At 42.4% G+C, this 19,525-nt stretch overlaps 1 protein-coding gene across 1 annotated transcript in view; it reads left to right on the top strand.

The window, feature by feature from the left end:
* LOC134212899 (uncharacterized) overlaps nt 1–19,525 on the top strand; it is a 70,470-nt gene that overhangs the window by 1,506 nt on the left and 49,439 nt on the right. The gene's annotated exons all lie outside the window — the stretch shown is intronic.

Here is a 19,525-nt window from a genome sequence, read left to right as displayed (position 1 = left end):
TTGGACGCATCACCGCCGTCTCACGATCACGAGACTATCACGTTACGCATGAGTTGCTTTGTAGGTGAACCTAAGCTAGAACCTGCGCCAGCGCAGCGCCAGCGGATGTTACGCTCTAACTCGCATCGGCCTTTGGCTTACGGTGAACCGTCTTCTTCTGCGTACCTACGGGCCACAACATGAGATCAAGTAGTTGCCCTTAATCTTCGACCTCACGCGCCCTCTTCTCGTTCGCGCAATAATGTAATGGCGTGGATCCATGGATTGAACCCGAATAGGGCTACCATCCCGCATCCAACAGCAATTAAGACGTTTTGTTGTGATCTGTTCCGCTTGAGTCCAGTTCGTGGGCAGCCATGGCTACGGACTTGAACTAACGGCGCGCGGACGTTCATCAAAGCGTGGAAAATGGGAGCAAAAAAAGGTAAACAACCCAACAACAAGAATAAGGCTCTAATCGGACACCATCGCTTCGTCTGTGAATACTTTAGCTCGAGTTCTGCCACTTATTGCGCTTTGGTAGCACGGAAAGGTGGAAGCAGAGAGCAAGAGCACCCAAAATTGATTGGGGTGCACCCGAATTCGGACTAAAGAATCAGGGAGCCTGACTGACGATCATTTGGAAGCGACGAAATTCCCATCATTTTAACTCGATCTTAGTTGTTTGCTATGTGCTTTCACGAAGAACGAGGTTTCTGTCTTCCGCTGCTGAGAGAGCAGATGTTTGATTATCGGTCCGTACTGTTTGGTTAGGTCGGTTAAGTGTGAAGCCGTGATCGTCCGGTATATGTTAACAAAAATGATGAAGAAATTGTGTTGATTTGGTATAAAGAATCGGGTTCAGTGGCCGATTAAGTCGGAAAAAATTGATGACTGTAAATGAGCAGTATTCGATACTTCTTAAAGAAGCGTATGATGCTTCAAGAGCTTGATAAGCTTTTTTTTTCTATTTTTTATAATTTGAGTTTGCAACAATAAGAAATTAACTAATCAAATGCGATCAAATGGTTTTGTAGATTTTTGTCTTTTTATTCATCCATCTATTTGAGTATGTACTTGATCAATTTAATTTTTCCTCTAAAAATGATCCAAATTTCATGGGTAACCAAATCACCAATGTAGGACCAAAAGAATTATTTTTAAGGTGATTATACAATCAGGCCCGTGATGAATTTCAAAATTCACCACATGCTTTTCTACTCCCATTTCCAATTGCCCAAATATGACGTAATAGTTGTCGTACAATGCTGAAATTCAAGTCGATTGTTCATTATAAGTAAGCAAACCATCTGCCATATTTTTTCTCTTCGTGCGCGTTATGGTTGCCCCAATTCGTGCTCTTAAAAACCCAGATTAATCTACCTAGCGTTGGTGGTGCCTTTCTCGCATTTAGTTAAGACACCAACCTTATATGGGGTTTATATGGTCCGATGTACCATTTTTTTCATAACTTTTAAACGCAATGACCGATCGTTATAAAATTCAATAGTGATCAACAAGGCTTTGTCCCCTGTCGAATGAAACTTGTTGCGAGAAAATCGGTTAAAGATTTCTATACGAAAAATTGTCTAATGTTTTTTTATAGCTTTTGTGCACACACATACACACATTCATACACACGGACAGACAGACATGTGCTCAGCTCGTCGAGCTAAGTCGATTGGTATAAAATACTATGGGTCTCAGAGGCTTCTATAAAAAGTTCGTTTTCGGAGTGAAATGATAGCCATTCGGTACAACTTAGTTGTACGAGAAAGGCAAAAATGTGTGGCTTTGTTGTACAACTCGAAAATAAAGATTATTCAATGATTATTCGAAATAATTCATACATAGGTAGTAAAAACTGCACTCGATGAGAATGAGACACATAAAGCAGCTTGTAGCTTTCCAACGTGTGGGTAAAAATTGATGGAACTTTGGTTGAAACTAGCTAAGAGTGTATGTTCATGATAGAATTAGAGGCGAAAGTATAGAATTGATAGTTCCGTTAGGATACAGCAGGCATGAAGAATGTTTTTATAGAAGTCGATTCGAACGCCAGTGTAATGTTTGCATTGGCAGAATCGCAATATGTCAAGTGGTTATTGAGATGGCATCGAAACAAGAGCACCTCCACTAAAAACATTTGTGCGCCGTTGCCGTCGTGAAAAGCCTGACTGCGTTCCTCAGATGGATCATCGAGGAATCCTCGATTCCAGTTTGGGATCCTCGATTCCACTTTGGAATTCACGATTCCAGTTTGGAATCCTCGATTCCAGTTTGGAATCCTCGATTCCAGTTTGGAATCCTCGATTCCAGTTTGGAATCCTCGATTCCAGTTTGGAATCCTCGATTCCAGTTTGGAATCCTCGATTCCAGTTTGGAATCCTCGATTCCAGTTTGGAATCCTCGATTCCAGTTTGGAATCCTCGATTCCAGTTTGGAATCCTCGATTCCAGTTTGGAATCCTCGATTCCAGTTTGGAATCCTCGATTCCAGTTTGGAATCCTCGATTCCAGTTTGGAATCCTCGATTCCAGTTTGGAATCCTCGATTCCAGTTTGGAATCCTCGATTCCAGTTTGGAATCCTCGATTCCAGTTTGGAATCCTCGATTTCAGTTTGGAATCCTCGATTCCAGTTTGGAATCCTCGATTCCAGTTTGGAATCCTCGATTCCAGTTTGGAATCCTCGATTCCAGTTTGGAATCCTCGATTCCAGTTTGGAATCCTCGATTCCAGTTTGGAATCCTCGATTCCAGTTTGGAATCCTCGATTCCAGTTTGGAATCCTCGATTCCAGTTTGGAATCCTCGATTCCAGTTTGGAATCCTCGATTCCAGTTTGGAATCCTCGATTCCAGTTTGGAATCCTCGATTCCAGTTTGGAATCCTCGATTCCAGTTTGGAATCCTCGATTCCAGTTTGGAATCCTCGATTCCAGTTTGGAATCCTCGATTCCAGTTTGGAATCCTCGATTCCAGTTTGGAATCCTCGATTCCAGTTTGGAATCCTCGATTCCAGTTGGAATCCTCGATTCCAGTTTGGAATCCTCGATTCCAGTTTGGAATCCTCGATTCCAGTTTGGAATCCTTGATTCCAGTTTGGAATCCTCGATTCCAGTTTGGAATTCTCGATTCCAGTTTGGAATCCTCGATTCCAGTTTGGAATCCTCGATTCCAGTTTGGAATCCTCGATTCCAGTTTGGAATCCTCGATTCCAGTTTGGAATCCTCGATTCCAGTTTGGAATCCTCGATTCCAGTTTGGAATCCTCGATTCCAGTTTGGAATCCTCGATTCCAGTTTGGAATCCTCGATTCCAGTTTGGAATCCTCGATTCCAGTTTGGAATCCTCGATTCCAGTTTGGAATCCTCGATTCCAGTTTGGAATCCTCGATTCCAGTTTGGAATCCTCGATTCCAGTTTGGAATCCTCGATTCCAGTTTGGAATCCTCGATTCCAGTTTTGAATCCTCGATTCCAGTTTGGAATCCTCGATTCCAGTTTGGAATCCTCGATTCCAGTTTGGAATCCTCGATTCCAGTTTGGAATCCTCGATTCCAGTTTGGAATCCTCGATTCCAGTTTGGAATCCTCGATTCCAGTTTGGAATCTCGATTCCAGTTTTGAATGCTCGGTTTCAGTTTGGGATCCTCGATTCTAGTTTTGACTCCTCGATTCCAGTTTGGAATCTTCGATTCCAGTTTGGAATCGTCAATTCCAGCTTTGAATCCTCGATTCTAGTTCGGAATTCTCGATTTTAATTAAGAATCCTCGATTCCAGTTTGGAATCCTTAATTTCAGTTCTGATTCCTTATTTCCGAGTTGAATTTGTTGAATCCAGGTTGTAATCTAAGATTCCAATATTGGAACCGAAAGTTTCAAAATTGGGATCAAGGATTCCAAAATTGAAATCTAAACCTGAGGATTTTAAAATTGTAAATGAAGGGTCCAAACATGGAATCGAGGTTTCCATGTTTCAAGTTTCGATTTGGTATCCTCAAATTCGATTTGGAAACTTCGATTGCTATCCTTTCTAACCCTTTCTTCCCGAAAAGATGCATTACCGGTACCACAACTTCCCTAACCATTTCATTCACACAATTTTCCAATTTCCAAACCTTTTCATACCGGAGGCCCAATAGTAAACTGATCCCGATTGATTGAAATTCAATCGCCGTTGCAGTTTTGAGAGGGTGGCAACAGCATAGAAAACTTCCTCCAAACCACACACACACACAAACTGCTGTTGTTGCTCCTGCGGCGGTGATCGAGATAATTGGTGTGGTGACGACGAGGATTATGTCGACTGTGGCGTAGAGCCACGGCGAATCGGTCCGGCACGGCGATGGTGCGGCGAGGCGTCCGTCCGGGATGATAATAATGGTGATGATGATGGGACTTGGGATGCCATTGGCGACGGTGGTGGTCTTTTGTGTGCTGTTCGTTTCATCCGATTCAGTTGGGCGATGAAGGAAGCAGAGGCGAGAAGCAGTGCTGCCCGTTTTTATGATGGGAGACCGGCGAGCACTCGACGCGGCATCGAGCGTTCGTTCTGAATGGAAGTCCAGAGGAAGTTGGATGACACGGAACGGATGCTGGCTTGTAGCTCCTAAGCCGATTAGCGACTCTCTGAGTTATAAATGGTTGCCGGTCGTTTAGGACGGAAGTTGTTTTTCTTTTCGTATTGGGGATAGCTGGTGGAGATTTTATGGAAATTATTCGGAGTTATTTAAAAACGGAATTGTGAAATTTAAAGGCCCAATTACATCATCAAATGCGTATAAAATTTCTCAATCAGCGGGGTCTGTGTTTATCTTTATGTCTGAATTTCGCCTGATGATATGAAGATGGAAAAATGGCTATTATTATTTTGAAGTGCAGTTTATAAAACTATCATGATTCTAATTGATATACAAATTCTGTTTTGAGTGATACAGACAAACATATTTTATGGATCAATCACCTTTCTCAGCTCTATCACAAAACAACTCATAATTGTCCATAATTGGTACTAAACACTTTTTATGATTTTTGATTGTTCCAACTAATTGCTTCTGTTTGAAACACAAAGATGATCCAGCAATTCAACCTAGGTCTAGTTTGCCACTAATTGCTCTAATTAGTCTGTTAAACGATGTTCAACGTTTCCTCAAGAGTCATCGCCCAATCTCTCCCCCAGGCCGTAACATCCATTTAGCATAACTGTGGAAAACCAATTTCTTTGTAAAAATAATCAGAAAATATAGCTGATGGAAATCGTCGTAACCGATGCTAAGCTATTTTGAACCGAAAAATGTATCTCCGCTGAGAACTGAGAGGTTTCATCTAATCGGAGCGTTGATCGCCCCCAAAAATAGACTTCCCCATCAATGAATTCCGACGACCGAACGAGCCACCAACCAAAGTTCAGTTCGAGTAAACGTAAATCTCGGGTGTTGAAGCAAGCCAAACCGAGATCCTCTGCGGGCGCTGAGGAATTTTTTAATAATCACCTTTGTTTTCCTCTATTTTCTTAGATAATTGATCTCCGACCGACCGACGAAGCAACAGCCGATATAGACTCTAAGCACTAAATCAGTGCGCGCTGCGCCGCATCGGACCGGTCGATCGAGAGAGCTGGACTCTACCTTCTTGACTGACTGACTGGGATGATGCTGGTGGGAGTCGAATAGGCATTCCTCAGCTGAGATTAGAACCTACGGGAAGTCGAGAATGGAAATTGAATTGGAAATTGGAAGATTCTATGTGCTTTGCATCGCAGCTAAAAGCGATGAATCGGATAATTGCCATCCGAGCGCCGCTGCCGCCATCGCCGGTTGAACTCGCATCGATGGAGTGATTTGGAAATTCTTTCCAAATCGATCTTGAAAAAAAAAATTCGGTTTCCGGGATTGGAAGTTTGTTAGTGGTCGTTCGAGCGACGAAGAGTTTTCAACCGACCTTGGAGGTCAAAAGCACGCAAAAATTTGTAGAGCGTGAATCGAGGATTTATGGGCACGCTTGCACCTTGAAATTTCGCATTTTTATGCCAATCGTGCTGTGGTTTTAAAAGTTTTAATCTTCAAACTGTTACGAGTTCAGCACTAATAGGCAATTGATGCGGATTGAGTCTCATTTGGAGTCGGTCCTAATGAGCTGGAAGCCCGCTCGTTAGGGTCGATACTATCGCATCAGAGTCGGAGCCAATTTGCTAAACGAGGGTGATAATCGGATTGACGACGATGAACATGAGTTTTAACGAGTAGTTTTTGTGATCGCCGAACGCTGACGGTGTTATGAGGCCACCAGGTTAATTCGTCCAAAGGTGGTTAGGGTGCTGATGTCTGGGAATTTCGGAGGTTTGAAGGTCAACTATTCAAGCATGATTAAGTCATTAAATAAACCTTATTAGTACAAACTTTACAAATGCGACAATGATAACATGTAAGCAAATAATCTATTTGAAACTCGGTGTTCCCATGAAATTTGTTATTCTATGGGAATCTTAAAACGAATCTTTGATTTTCATAGTCTTCAATCCAATCAGGTTCCCAATCTAAGTTATAAATCCTTCATTTTGTTTAGATTCAATAAAAATTTCTTATCCAACTTGAAATGCTTTGTTTCGATCTACAAAAGTAATCTTGCTGCGTGGAATGGTACAACAATATGTTTAAAAACATCTACGTCGTAGTTTTGTTCAACGAGTGTCCCGCTTTGGAGTGATTCGATTGATATGAGTCGTATTTTTCTGCGGTATTACGCCTAACAAATATTTCTGGTGTCCCATTTTACTATTTGTGTTTTTGGGTGTCCCACTTTTCTATTGAAAAATATTTCAGAAACCTCCGCTTTCGATATACGTCTTGCGTCACCAGTAAATAGTTCTTCAAACGTCTCACCTCGATGTAGCTACTTATCATTACATTGATTTTTCAAACTTTAGATTCGCTGTTTTACTATCCCCAATCCCAACCCAGAGTCCCCAATCAATTTCCCATTGAACAATTGGCATTTCCCATTTTATCGTTCACCCAAACTCGAATAGTCCTATTTCCCGTCTGTCCCACTTTTTCTCGATGGACCACCATCACCGCTGACCCTATTATACAACTCGTCGCTGCTCGAACGTCCATCATTCAAACCAATAAAGCTATATAGGATTTTATGTCATCGCATTAATTGTGCGCCAAGACAATCCGCTGAAATTCGAAAACGCAACAACAGAGAGCCAAAATGTGCAACTCGAATTCCACCGCCGCGCCAGGACTGATGATCGGCACCTCGGGTTCGTCTCGCCACTACAGTTCGACCTCAGTTCGTCATCTAATTCGTCATTAGTTGGGACGTCTCAATCTGAAAATTCACATCACCGATTCGTTAGCTCTACCAGAGTGGCAACAACAACAGCAAAAAAACGCCAACCGGTGCTTACACAGCCATGTGACTTACACGCTAGCGGCTAGATCATGATCATTCATCCCGTTTGAGTAACTCAACTTCGAGGAATGCTACTTAAAGCGAATAAGTGCACGTTCGTCTTTCGTCTACAATCCCATAAATTGGAACTTCCTGTCCTGCGAGTCGGCGAGATGATGACGTGCCGAAATCTAAGCGGCAACCGGGTGGGGTAGACATTAGCCGTTGAACCACTGACTAAGCTTCAATTTCATCGCCGCCGATTGGCCCATTTTATGGGACCATTCCGGGCAACACTTTAACGAACGGGGCAGTTAGAGCCACGGTAAAGTGTTCATCAGATCGCCATCTTTATTGCGTGTACGATCATCGCCGCGGCAATCGTCATCGTATATGGAATTTGGCTTTTGTTTCGTTTTATTTCTTTCTTCGAGGCGAATTCTCGAATCTCCTTCGATAGAAGGAAGCGAATTATGGATGATGAGCACCCGAGCGGAGAAGATGATAATAATTACTGGGCTGCTACTGCCGAATTTGCTTTTCTGGCTTAAGACTCGATTGGATAGTTTCGTTTTTCGTAGGGGTCAAAGATCGGGGAATGTGGGATGTTCACACCGACGACCAAAATAATTCAAACTTTTGGTGTCGAAACATTTGAAACCTGATTAAAAGTTTGAGTTTTATTAGCAATGACTTGCTCTTAAGACATTTGCGAAGATTATTAGTAACGAAATGTTTGATCTCAAAACCTTAAAATAGCAACGAATGGATTGCAGTCGAACTTAATCCTAAAACATCCCGCCATACATACGTGATTCGTGCCAATGCCAGTGGTGTAACGGAACAACGATGATGAATTCCATCCGAGCGAGAATATCTCATTATTCTCGCATTAATTATTACATCGGCGAGTCCGAACCCAGGCCCACGAACAATCTACATTTGTGCAATGTCCCATGATTTATTCCACCAGAACGACGACGGGTCGGATGATAATTCCAAAGCTCGGAAAAGGCTTGGCCGCCGCGAGGGACTGACCGACCGCCATCGGTGGACAATAACCCCGAGAAAAAACGAAAACGCCAAAGAGAGATGTCGACCATCTATCGGACCTGGAGGACGAGACGGCCTCTTTCCGCCCGGAATAGCCGGAAGGCACGGTTGGTTATCCGGATGACGACGACGACGACGACGGTGGTGAATGTTAGTCAAAGTTCGACTGCCGCTAAATGGTTGCTGCTGGTCGGACGGTGGGCGCCCAATTAGGGGTCTCTCTCACTGGCTCGAATTTGGAAGGGCGCCCCAATCCGAAAGCCGATGTTGCAGTTTTGCGTTCGAAAACACGGAAATGTGCGCAGTGGAAAAGACGGGTGATAGTGGAATAGTTGTTAGAATGCATAAATTTGTTTAATCCGAAGCTCGGTGAGGAGAATGGCGAACGACCTGAGGCGGGTGATTCATGGTTGCTGTTGGTACCCGGAAGCGTGCGCTAACTGCAAGGCAGGGACTGTTTGGGTAACATTTGTGTAAACGTTTGGAAAGCCACGGATGTTGTTTTCCGTGGAACTGCAAAACTGCTGAAATTTTATTGCTTGTTGTCTCTTGAGTTATGACCGTTATCGAATGGTTGTTCTTTTGAGTAATGGAGTTCAGGTTTCAATGGATGTGGATTATAACTTTTTATGAGCTAAGCACTGTTTTAAATTATTTTCGAGCGAAAAGCCAAACTTCTTTCCCTACATAAGCTCGGTAATGCTTCTAATATCTGGAGGAATTCCAAGGGGAAAAAAATCAAAGGAAATTTTTGGAGGAATTCCGAATTGAATTTCCGGAGGAATTCCGAAGGATATCTGGGAAGAATTTCCGGAAGAACTCCGCGGAGAATTTCCGGAAGAATCTGATGGGAACTTCCGGAGGAATTCCGATGGGAATTTCCGGAGGAATTCCGATGGGAATTTCCGGAGGAATTCCGATGGGAATTTCCGGAGGAATTCCGATGGGAATTTCCGGAGGAATTCCTAAGGGAATTTTCGGAGAAATTCCTAAGGGAATTTTCGGAGAAATTCGGAGAAACTTTCGGAGAAATTCCGAAGGAAATTTCCGGAGAAATTCCGAAGGGAATTTCCGGAGAAATTCCGAAGGGAATTTCCGGAGAAATTCCGAAGGGAATTTCCGGAGAAATTCCGAAGGGAATTTCCGGAGAAATTCCGAAGGGAATTTCCGGAGAAATTCCGAAGGGAATTTCCGAAAAAATTCCATAAGAGAATTTCCGGAGGAATTCCGAAGGGAATTTCCGGAGAAATTCCGAAGGGAATTTCCGGAGAAATTCCGAAGGGAATTTCCGGAGAAATTCCGAAGGAATTTCGGAGGAATTCCGAAGGGAATTTCCGGAGGAATTCCGAAGGGAATTTCCGGAGGAATTCCGAAGGGAATTTTCGGAGGAATTCCGAAGGGAATTTCCAGAGGATTTTCGAAGGGAATTTCCGGAGGAGTTTTGAAGGGAATTTTCGGAGGAATTGCGAAGCGAATTTCCGGAGAAATTCCGAAGGGAATTTCCAGAGGAATTTCGGAGGGAATTTTTGGAGGAATTCTGAAGGGAGTTTTCGGAGGAAATCAGAGAGGAATTTTTGCACGAGTTTCGAAGGGAACTTCTGGAGGAAATCTGAGGGGAATTTCCGGAGGAACAATAATGGGAATTTCCGGAGAAATTCCGAAGGGAATTTCCGGAGGAATTCCGAAGGGAATTTCTGGAGGAATTCCGAAGGGAATTTCCGGAGGAATTCCGAAGGGAATTTCTGGAGGAATTCCGAAGGGAATTTCTGGAGGAATTCGGAAGGGAATTTCTGGAGGAATTCCGAAGGGAATTTCTGGAGGAATTCCGAAGGGAATTTCTGGAGGAATTCCGAACGGAATTTTGGGAGGAGATCCAAAGAGAATTTACAAAGCAATTCCAAAGAGAATTCCCGAATGAATTCCGAAGGATATCTGGTGAGAATTTCTCCAAAAATAGAAAAATATCATCAGAAATTTTTATTAAATCTTCTATATTTATTTGTTATAAACTTTTGTTCTTAGAAGCTTGATATGATTAGCGTTCAGCAAAAGTTAAAAAGATGTCACAACAATGCACATTTGAAGTTGCATATTGCTATGAATAAGGTGCGCATAATAATGAAAATTAAATTTAACAAATAGTTTCTTTTTTGACTTTGCCGATGGGCATCGAAATTGAAAAAAAAAAACACAATTAATCAATCTGTGCTCTAACTCCTATTTCTTTTCCGAAACCGACCAACCTCCCGAAAAATGATTTATGTTCCGATTCAATCACAATCATCGTTTAACACACCCACCAATGTTCGCATCCGACACCTTTGTTTCTCGCATCCTGTCCTGGGTCGAAAAAAAAAAAAATAGAAAAATAATCCTGTCCCAAAGGAATAGCAAAACGGACGCTCTTTCGATCCGGGCAATCTCAGTCGGGCAATAAACCCACACTTGGAAAATGAAGAGAAACGAATGGAACAGATAGATTACTAGACAACACCTTCAATGCACAGGAAGTTACGTTTTTCAAAAACTTATACCTGAGCTGCGAGCTAAGTATTGGCTTGTGCCTGATGTTTCTGTACCATCAACAGATTGAAATTAGGAGACCATACCTCGGATAATGGGAATCCTTCCGGGAGTGATGGGTTGCCCGCGTATTTATAGCCCAGAATGGGGCAAACAGATGAAGGATCTACCGAAAATCCCATCATGTGACAAGTGGCTGCCTGCGATGCGACGCTTTGTGAGAAGGATACGAATGAGATCTGCTGCCAGAAGCTATATACATATCTACGTACTGGTGGAATAGTAAAGTGTGATTAATGTTTGCGCGTGACATTTTCAACGGAAAACTGCGATTTAGGTACCAGAGCTTAAGTGATTGAGTGTCGACGAAAATATCTCAAACATGAAACTGCAATTTGCTATTTCTGTTAGCCCTTTATCCATCACTCAGGACGATTTTCTGTCGAATTCAAACTAATCTATTTGTGCCCAAAGAGGAAACCTCCTCTTCCTACATTTTAAAGATTCCAAAACATAAATACTTGTTCGTGCTATTCTGATGATATGAAGAACTCGAAGAATGCGTTACGCACGTACGCTAGTGAAGACGAGTTCCTTACTGGTACCTATGTGCTTTGCTGTTGAATGAACTCATGCAAAAATGCTACTTTTATTGCCGCACTTCCTTGAGGGAAATCCGTGCAACAGGCTGAGATAAATCTGGTATTATCTGGGAACGTGACAGAACCCAATTCGGGTACAATTCAACCTATCAACGTTATTACAGGTAGTTGTCCATTTAATGGTTTGCGTGACAAGAATCTTTTTGTTTTGTCATGTATCCCACAATTAACTGTAGATAAAGTTCTTTGATTAATTCGCTCTGGCAGGGGATTTTCGTTAGTAGACGATCACCGAATTGCGTGATGGAATCAAAGACCTGTCTTTACAGTACTCAAGAATAATGACTGTGTGGTTCTTAGTTTTTTTTGTTTCTCCTAATTCAACTCACTAAACCGCCAATTTTGTCTGAAAAGTCACAATCGTGTCATCGTGCTTTATCTTTCTGCCGCGGAAACGGTTGTTACGGGATTTTATTCTTGACTCTCAATACAATCAACAAGAACCCGATGACTGGTCTTCATTTGATTCGCCACATTCTGGTGAGCTTTCGACTTAAACCCGCGTCTTCCAACAAACCGAACCCGAATTCAATTGTATTAAATGCGTTCCACTGATTGGACTCACCCAAACAACTCTCAGCCAACTTCATCGTCCAAACTTTTCAACCAAATTACTGGACCATAAATTCAAATTTTCATCCACCGTATCCCGCCGCACCGCGGTCCATTCTCCCGCTACCGATTCCGGTGAGTTATTATTGTTTCATTGAAACCCATCCGAGCATGGTTCCCTTCCCGCAGAGCAATGCTTCTGCTGGTGGGTAATTGCTTTCGAATCTCACTCACTCTCCACTTCACTGTTCCACCGGAAAGAACCCCCCCCCCTCGTTCGATTCCATTCGATAGATTTCGTAATCACCGTACCAACTCGCACACACTCATTGCTTCACGTCGGATCCTAAACTTTGCAAACAGCCATAAAAATTGCCAGTTAAGGAGGATTGAATCCATCGACCAAACTACCTCCGGGGTGCTATGGGGAGCGACTTATCTTTTGGGCAGTCACATCACCGCGCGCGCTGCAACCATCACTGACTGTATGCTGCCGAATGGATTCGGCGATGATGGGTTTGATTTATGGGTCCCGTCCCGGGTCCTATCGACGATGCCGGCAGTCGCGTAACATCGCAGCATTACGTGCCATCAATTTTCAAATGCATGCATGAGGGCAAAAAGAGCGTTGAACTGCGGATCGGTTAGATTCGGAGGCAGAAAAAAAAGTCGAATCGCGGTGAAGAGTTATGCAAATTTAGAATTCTCGGTTCGCTGAAGGAAAGTCCATTGCACCACCGTCGTCGTCGTCGTCCGTCTCGTATGTGGAAGGGGAGTTCTTTCTGCCAATCGTACTGACGACGACACTATCGTCCTAGAAGACAATGGATCATTGGGGCGGAGACGTGGATGGATCCCACTTTTTCAGAATTGGATAGTCTTAGTACAATTGTTTGCCTGCAAAAGTCTTCTGAAGATGACAGAGATGGATGATTACCTTAGTCACGACATCTATTGAATATTCATTATTCCAGAAGATAATTTTTGCATGATTAAATATAAAAAATATATTTCTAGAAATTTCAAATCCATCCTCAGGATTTGTTTGAGTACAACTCTTTATCTCTTTCTATGAATTGTTTTCTCCAGCCAACGCCTAAAAGTCTCAAAGCTTTCGTTTGACAATCTTCACACTTTCATCTTATACTCACCAGACTTAAATCTAAAAGACACCACACTTTCCTCAGAAGATTTCCACTCGTCTGGAAGTCTCCACACCTTCGTCTGAACGTCTTATGAATATCGTTTTGAAGTCTTCGAACTTTCGTCTGAAAATCTCCACATTTTCGTATGATGGTCTTCAGCATTTCGTCTGAAAGTCTCCAGCCTTTCGTCTGAAAGTCTCCAGACTTTCGTCTGAAAGTCTTCACACATTCGTTTGATAGTCTCCACGGATTCGTCTGAAAGTCTCCACGGATGCGTCTGAACGTCTCCAAACTTTCATCTGAAAACCTCCAAACTTTCGTCTAAAAGTCTCCAGACTTTCGTCTGAAAGTCTCCACACTTTCGTCTAGAAGTTTCTACATTATCGTCTGAAAGTCTCCACACATTCGTCTGAAACTCTCCACACATTCGTCTGAAAGTCTCCAGACTTTCGTATGAAATTCTTCACAATTTCATCTGAAAGTCTCCACACATTTGTCTGACAGTCTCCACATTTTCTTCTTTAAGTCTCCACACTTTCCTCTGTAAGTCCCCCGGCTTTCGTCTGAAAGTCTCCACACTTTCGTCTGAAAGTCTCCAGATTTTCGTCTGAAAGTCTCCAGACTTTCGTGTGAAAGTCTCCAGACTTTCGTTTGAAAGTCTCCAGACTTTCGTTTGAAAGTCTCCAGACTTTCGTCCAAAAGCGTCCAGACTATCGTCTGCAAGTCTCCAGGCTTCCGTCTGAAAGTCTCCAGACTTCCGTCTGAAAGTCTCCAGACTTCCGTTTAAAAGTCTCCAGACTTTCGTCTGAAAGTCTCCAGACTTTCGTCTGAAAGTCTCCAGACTTTCGTCTGAAAGTCTCCAGACTTTCGTCTGAAAGTCTCCAGACTTTCGTCTGAAAGTCTCCAGATTTTCGTCTGAAAGTCTCCAGACTTTCGTCTGAAAGTCTCCAGACTTCCGTCTGAAAGTCTCCAGACTTTCATCTGGAAGTCTCCAGACTTTCATCTGAATGTCTCCAGACTTTCATCTGAAAGTCTCCACACTTTCGTCTGAAAGTCTCCAGATTTTCGTCTGAAAGTCTCCAGACTTTCGACTGAAAGTCTCCAGACTTTCGACTGAAAGTCTCCAGACTTTCGACTGAAAGTCTCCAGACTTTCGACTGAAAGTCTCCAGACTTTCGACTGAAAGTCTCCAGACTTTCGACTGAAAGTCTCCAGACTTTCGACTGAAAGTCTCCAGACTTTCGACTGAAAGTCTCCAGACTTTCGACTGAAAGTCTCCAGACTTTCGACTGAAAGTCTCCAGACTTTCGACTGAAAGTCTCCAGACTTTCGACTGAAAGTCTCCAGACTTTCGACTGAAAGTCTCCAGACTTTCGACTGAAAGTCTCCAGACTTTCGACTAAAAGTCTCCAGACTTTCGACTAAAAGTCTCCAGACTTTCGTCTGAAAGTCTCCAGATTTTCATTTGAAAGTCTCCAGACTTTCGACTGAAAGTCTCCAGACTTTCGACTGAAAGTCTCCAGACTTTCGACTGAAAGTCTCCAGACTTTCGACTGAAAGTCTACAGGCTTTCGACTGAAAGGCTCCAGACTTTCGACTGAAAGTCTCCACACTTTCATCTGAAAGTCTTCATACTTTCATCTGAAAGCCTCCAAACTTTCGTCTGAAAATCTCGAAACTTTCGTTTGAAAGTCTTCACACTTTCGTCTGAAAGTCTCCACTCTTTCGTCTGAAAAACTAAATTTTCTTCTGAAAGTCTCCACACTTTCGTCTGAAAGTCTCCAGATTTTCATTTGAAAGATTCCACACTTGCGTCAGAAAGTCTCCACACATTCGTCAGAAAGTCTCCACACTTTCATCAGAAAGCCTACACACTTCCATCTGAAAGCTTCTAGACTTTCGTCTGAAAGTCTCCAGACTTTCGTTTTAAAGTCTCCGGACTTTCGTCTAAAAGTCTCCGGACTTTCGTCTGAAAGTCACCAGACTTTCGTCTGAAAGTCTCCACACTTTCATCTGAAAGTCTCCACACTTTCGTCTGAAAGTCTCCACACTTTCATCTGAAAGTCTCCACACTTTCATCTGAAAGTCTCCACACTTTCGTCTGAAAGTCTCCACACTTTCATCTGAAAGTATCGACACTTTCGTCTGAAAGCCTCCAGACTTTCGTCTGAAAGTGTACAGGCCTTCAAACTTCAATTTGAGAGTCTACAAGCCTTTGCCTGTGAATCTTCAGACCTTCGTCGAAAAATATTCTAGTTCCTGTGCTGTAAAATGCTGATCATTATAATTGAAATAAAATTTCAACCATCGAAATTGAGATCTCTGATTCAAAATCTTCCACCGCTGATAATTGAGCTCTTCTTCGGCGGGGAAATAAAGCAGAAATAAAAAGCATTACAAGATTTGTAGAATTAATCCCGTCCAGACGCGCTTCATGCCAAAGACTACGGTGAATTTATGCGCATATTAAAGCATAAACGCTTCTCCGCCACGAATATGAATAATTAATTTGCCGTCTTGCGGGACGGCCATCGCATCGCACCGCATCGCTGGCTTGCGTACGGGAATAAGCAAACACAACCGGGTTGAGCTGCGTCAAAGCGCTGCGTTCAAGACGCGGAAAACTTTTATACACAACACCGGGTGGAAGACAACACCCAAGAGGTGGGACGCTCTGCCGCGAAAGGATTTAGACGCAATGCGAATGGACGAATGAATGAACGAACGAAAGCAAAGTGACTGATTTGCTTATTATTATAGATGATGAAGATGGTACCCTCCCGAGAGAATTGACAACAAACTGGGGCGCGGTGGATCGCGGCAGCAGAGAGGAGAAGTTTCGCGGCGCATGTAAATGGTGTTTTGAATTTATTATGTGAATAACAGGATCCTGTGGGTTGGTGGTTGACGAGATCGGGTTAAGGGGGAGGGGGATGTGCGGTTTTCGAGAGGACTGTTTGGCAGGGCGTAATGTAATATGCACGGCAGGATGGATATCATTGGGAAGCCTGCTCAGGAAGCGATTTTAATTACATGGTGGCAACTGGGACACTAATCCTACATTGTTGGGAAATTAGGTTTCAAGCGTGAGGAAGGAGATGCCATTTAATTGGCACAGATCGGGAAATCGATGAAAGCTGACATCAGATTGAAAAAAAAAACGTGGATGTAAATTTTGTCATGTTGTTTACTGAAATGCGAATGATTCCTATTTAGTTGATAATCAAACTTTTCTTCTATTTCACAGGTAAGACAGCGAGAAAATCTCTGGAATATTGCCATGACATGTTTCCGCTAAAGTGAGTTAAATTTTAGTATTGTTTCTAGTAACCATTTTTTCTCGGTGACAGTTTCTTTGTAGTCTTGACAAATACCTGTCTAAAAATTTAACTAATTTTTCTATATCAGAAGATTTGCCTATATTGCCTATGAAAGTATTGGAAAGAAAAGTGTCTTCAGCAAACCCCCGAAGAAATTTCTGAATAGAACTATAAACTATTTATTCGAATCATATCACATGAATCAAAAATCTGATAACAGTTTATTGTAACAAAAACCAATTGCACTCATACAACATGTTATCTACTGCAACCCAAATTGATAGCCCCATCACAATAAACCACCAAGCTGTGTGGTGGCTGTGATTCTTGAACCCTCCATCGCGCACGTTGTTGGCAGCGGCATCGACCCATACGTAGTGCATTATTATCACCATTTCAAAAGCGACAGTCCAAAATTAGATGATTGATGACGGTAAACAGTGCTGCGACAACAACCAATCGATTGGATTGTTGTTTACCTACTCGAGTTAAAAACTTCTCCCTCTGCCAGTTTCCGAAGCAAGTTCTGCCAGGAAATTCAATTTGGTGGAGTTTTCCTTTCCGATGGCTGCGAACGTCAACGACTGTCTGTCTGTCTGTCTGACTCCGTCGATTTAGTTTGGACGCCGATTACTCGTCTGGAATCGATAACAGACCCCTCTTGAAAGTTTGTTTTCAATTTCGGTTCGTTAACTCATCTCCCGCACCCCGCACTGCCAACGAAAGACGAAAGAGAATATATTTGATCGTGTTTTGGAAGATTAATCTCCTTTGCAAACTGTTTATAGTTTACGTGATTTCTGATTCCGCAGCCAGATTACTGATAAATATCCTTGAGCTCATCCCACGAGCGGAAATTTTGTTTGCGAAAAACATTTCCAATAATCAGCGGGGATTGGAACCCTACGCACTTGCTCGCTGTGTCGTGCATAATTGGTATCGCGTAACAAGGACAAGGCCGTTTTCCGCAGAAGTCATCGTCTTCCCACGCACGCAAAGCTCGCCATAATCCGATCTGACATTTTTCATCTCAAAACAACCCGTCCGTCTTTTTATGTAGGTTTGATTTCAATTTTCAAACAACTCAATTGGCATCATCGTCGTCACAGTCCGGGGGAAGTCTCCATTCATCGTTTTATGATTATTAGCTCCATCATAATCATCTTCGTCTTCGTGGTTGGGGTCTTCCTTTCGAGGTTCGGTTCTCCTACGCTGGCGCTGGATTGTGCCGCTTGCGATGGAAGTTGGGCCAACTCTTAACGGCGATCGGAAGTACCATTGGATAATAGCTTCGGAGTGCGAGAATAAATTTTCCTCTTGCTTCGGGTGGGAACGTTCTGGACGGCGGTGATAAAAGTTGACAGAAAAGGAATGTATTTGATGCTCTCATCGACATTCCAGTCACGCGATTTGGGTGCGCCACCAGATTTCGGAGCCGCGGGAGCTTATCGCAACGAATTTGGTAGACCACTGACTGAATGGACCGAGTATGGGTCCTAAGTTCTGTGGATCTATCACCCGCGCCATCAAGACATCGTATTCGTCAATGATGTTTATTTTGATCAGAGACGGGTGCGGGAATCGGATTGTGAGATTTCGTTTAGGACAGTTCACAGTTAGATTTCAGTCGGACAAAAATCACACAAAATTAGTGACTAAAACATGTAAGCTTCGATTCGTACAAGTCTAGCTGTCAGATGTTAGTTTGTTTGGATGTGATTATTTTATTCATTTGAATTGAGATACCTCAGTTGACTAATCTTGGACGATCTGAAGCAGAATAATTTACGAAATTCTGACCATCTGTGAATTAATTTTTGCCCACGTTTTTCTTTGGAACATCCCCAATGTTGCCACGGATTGAACGGACGCGCGCGCTCAGTCGATCACCCGTCATCGTGTTTTCGATCGCAGCTCGAGGGCTCTTCACGTTTCCAATGTTTTGACAGACGGGTGTGAACAGCAGGAAATTGGGGAGGCTTATCATGCGCTGCCGCGCCCAAACAGACGCGTCCCGGTGTTGATGAACTCGCGCATTCGGTCTATAAATTCGTTGACTTTGATGAAGGAAACGCATCGCTGCGGGGGATTTATCAACGGGGATTATCAGAATTGAGTCGTCATAATGTGGTTGATATCGAGACAGTTGATGGCGTTTATGGACGCCTTTCGTTATGACGATATTCAGTGTTAGACAATGCGCGAGTGTGTTGCAGAGAGCGATCGTCGATTGACTATTGAAAAAATGAAAACATTTTGTTTGTTCTTTGAAATTTCTATTTGAGAATAAGCAACTCTATAAAACAAGAAAAAAATGCCAAATTTATTGGAATTTTAAATGCCGGAGAAAATTTGGACAACTTATAAACGAACAGGAAATAAGTAAAAAATTATCTTCAGAAATTAATTAGAGTGGATCGGATTCTGAATTGATTTGTAGATTGTTTTCCTTATAGCTGAGTTTTGAATTGGAATACAATTTAGGTTGATTTAAATTGGATATGTATTGGGTTTGGATAAGATTTGGATTGGATTTTAATAATTGATTTGCATAAGATTTTGACTGAATTTGTTTAAATTTGGAAAGAATTCATATTCGATTCGATAATTAAATTTTGGATTCGATAAGATTTGGATTGAATTTCGTTTGAATTGGAATTGGATTTAAATAAGATTTTAATTAGGTTTTGATAGAACATAAATTGAAATAGGATGAATGGATGGATTTGAATTTGGACTGAATTTGCCTGAATTTGGATTTCGATTTGGATTTCGATTTGGATTTCGATTTGGATTTCGATTTGGATTTCAATTTGGATTTGGATTTTGATTTGGATTTCGATCTGGATTTCAATTTGGATTTCGAAATGAATTTCGATTTGGATTAGATTTGGATT

This window comes from Armigeres subalbatus, chromosome 2 (genome assembly GCF_024139115.2).
Source record: "Armigeres subalbatus isolate Guangzhou_Male chromosome 2, GZ_Asu_2, whole genome shotgun sequence".
Lineage (NCBI taxonomy): Eukaryota > Metazoa > Arthropoda > Insecta > Diptera > Culicidae > Armigeres > Armigeres subalbatus.
Note: the sequence above shows the minus strand (reverse complement) of the source record. Positions and strands in the feature narration are given on the sequence as shown.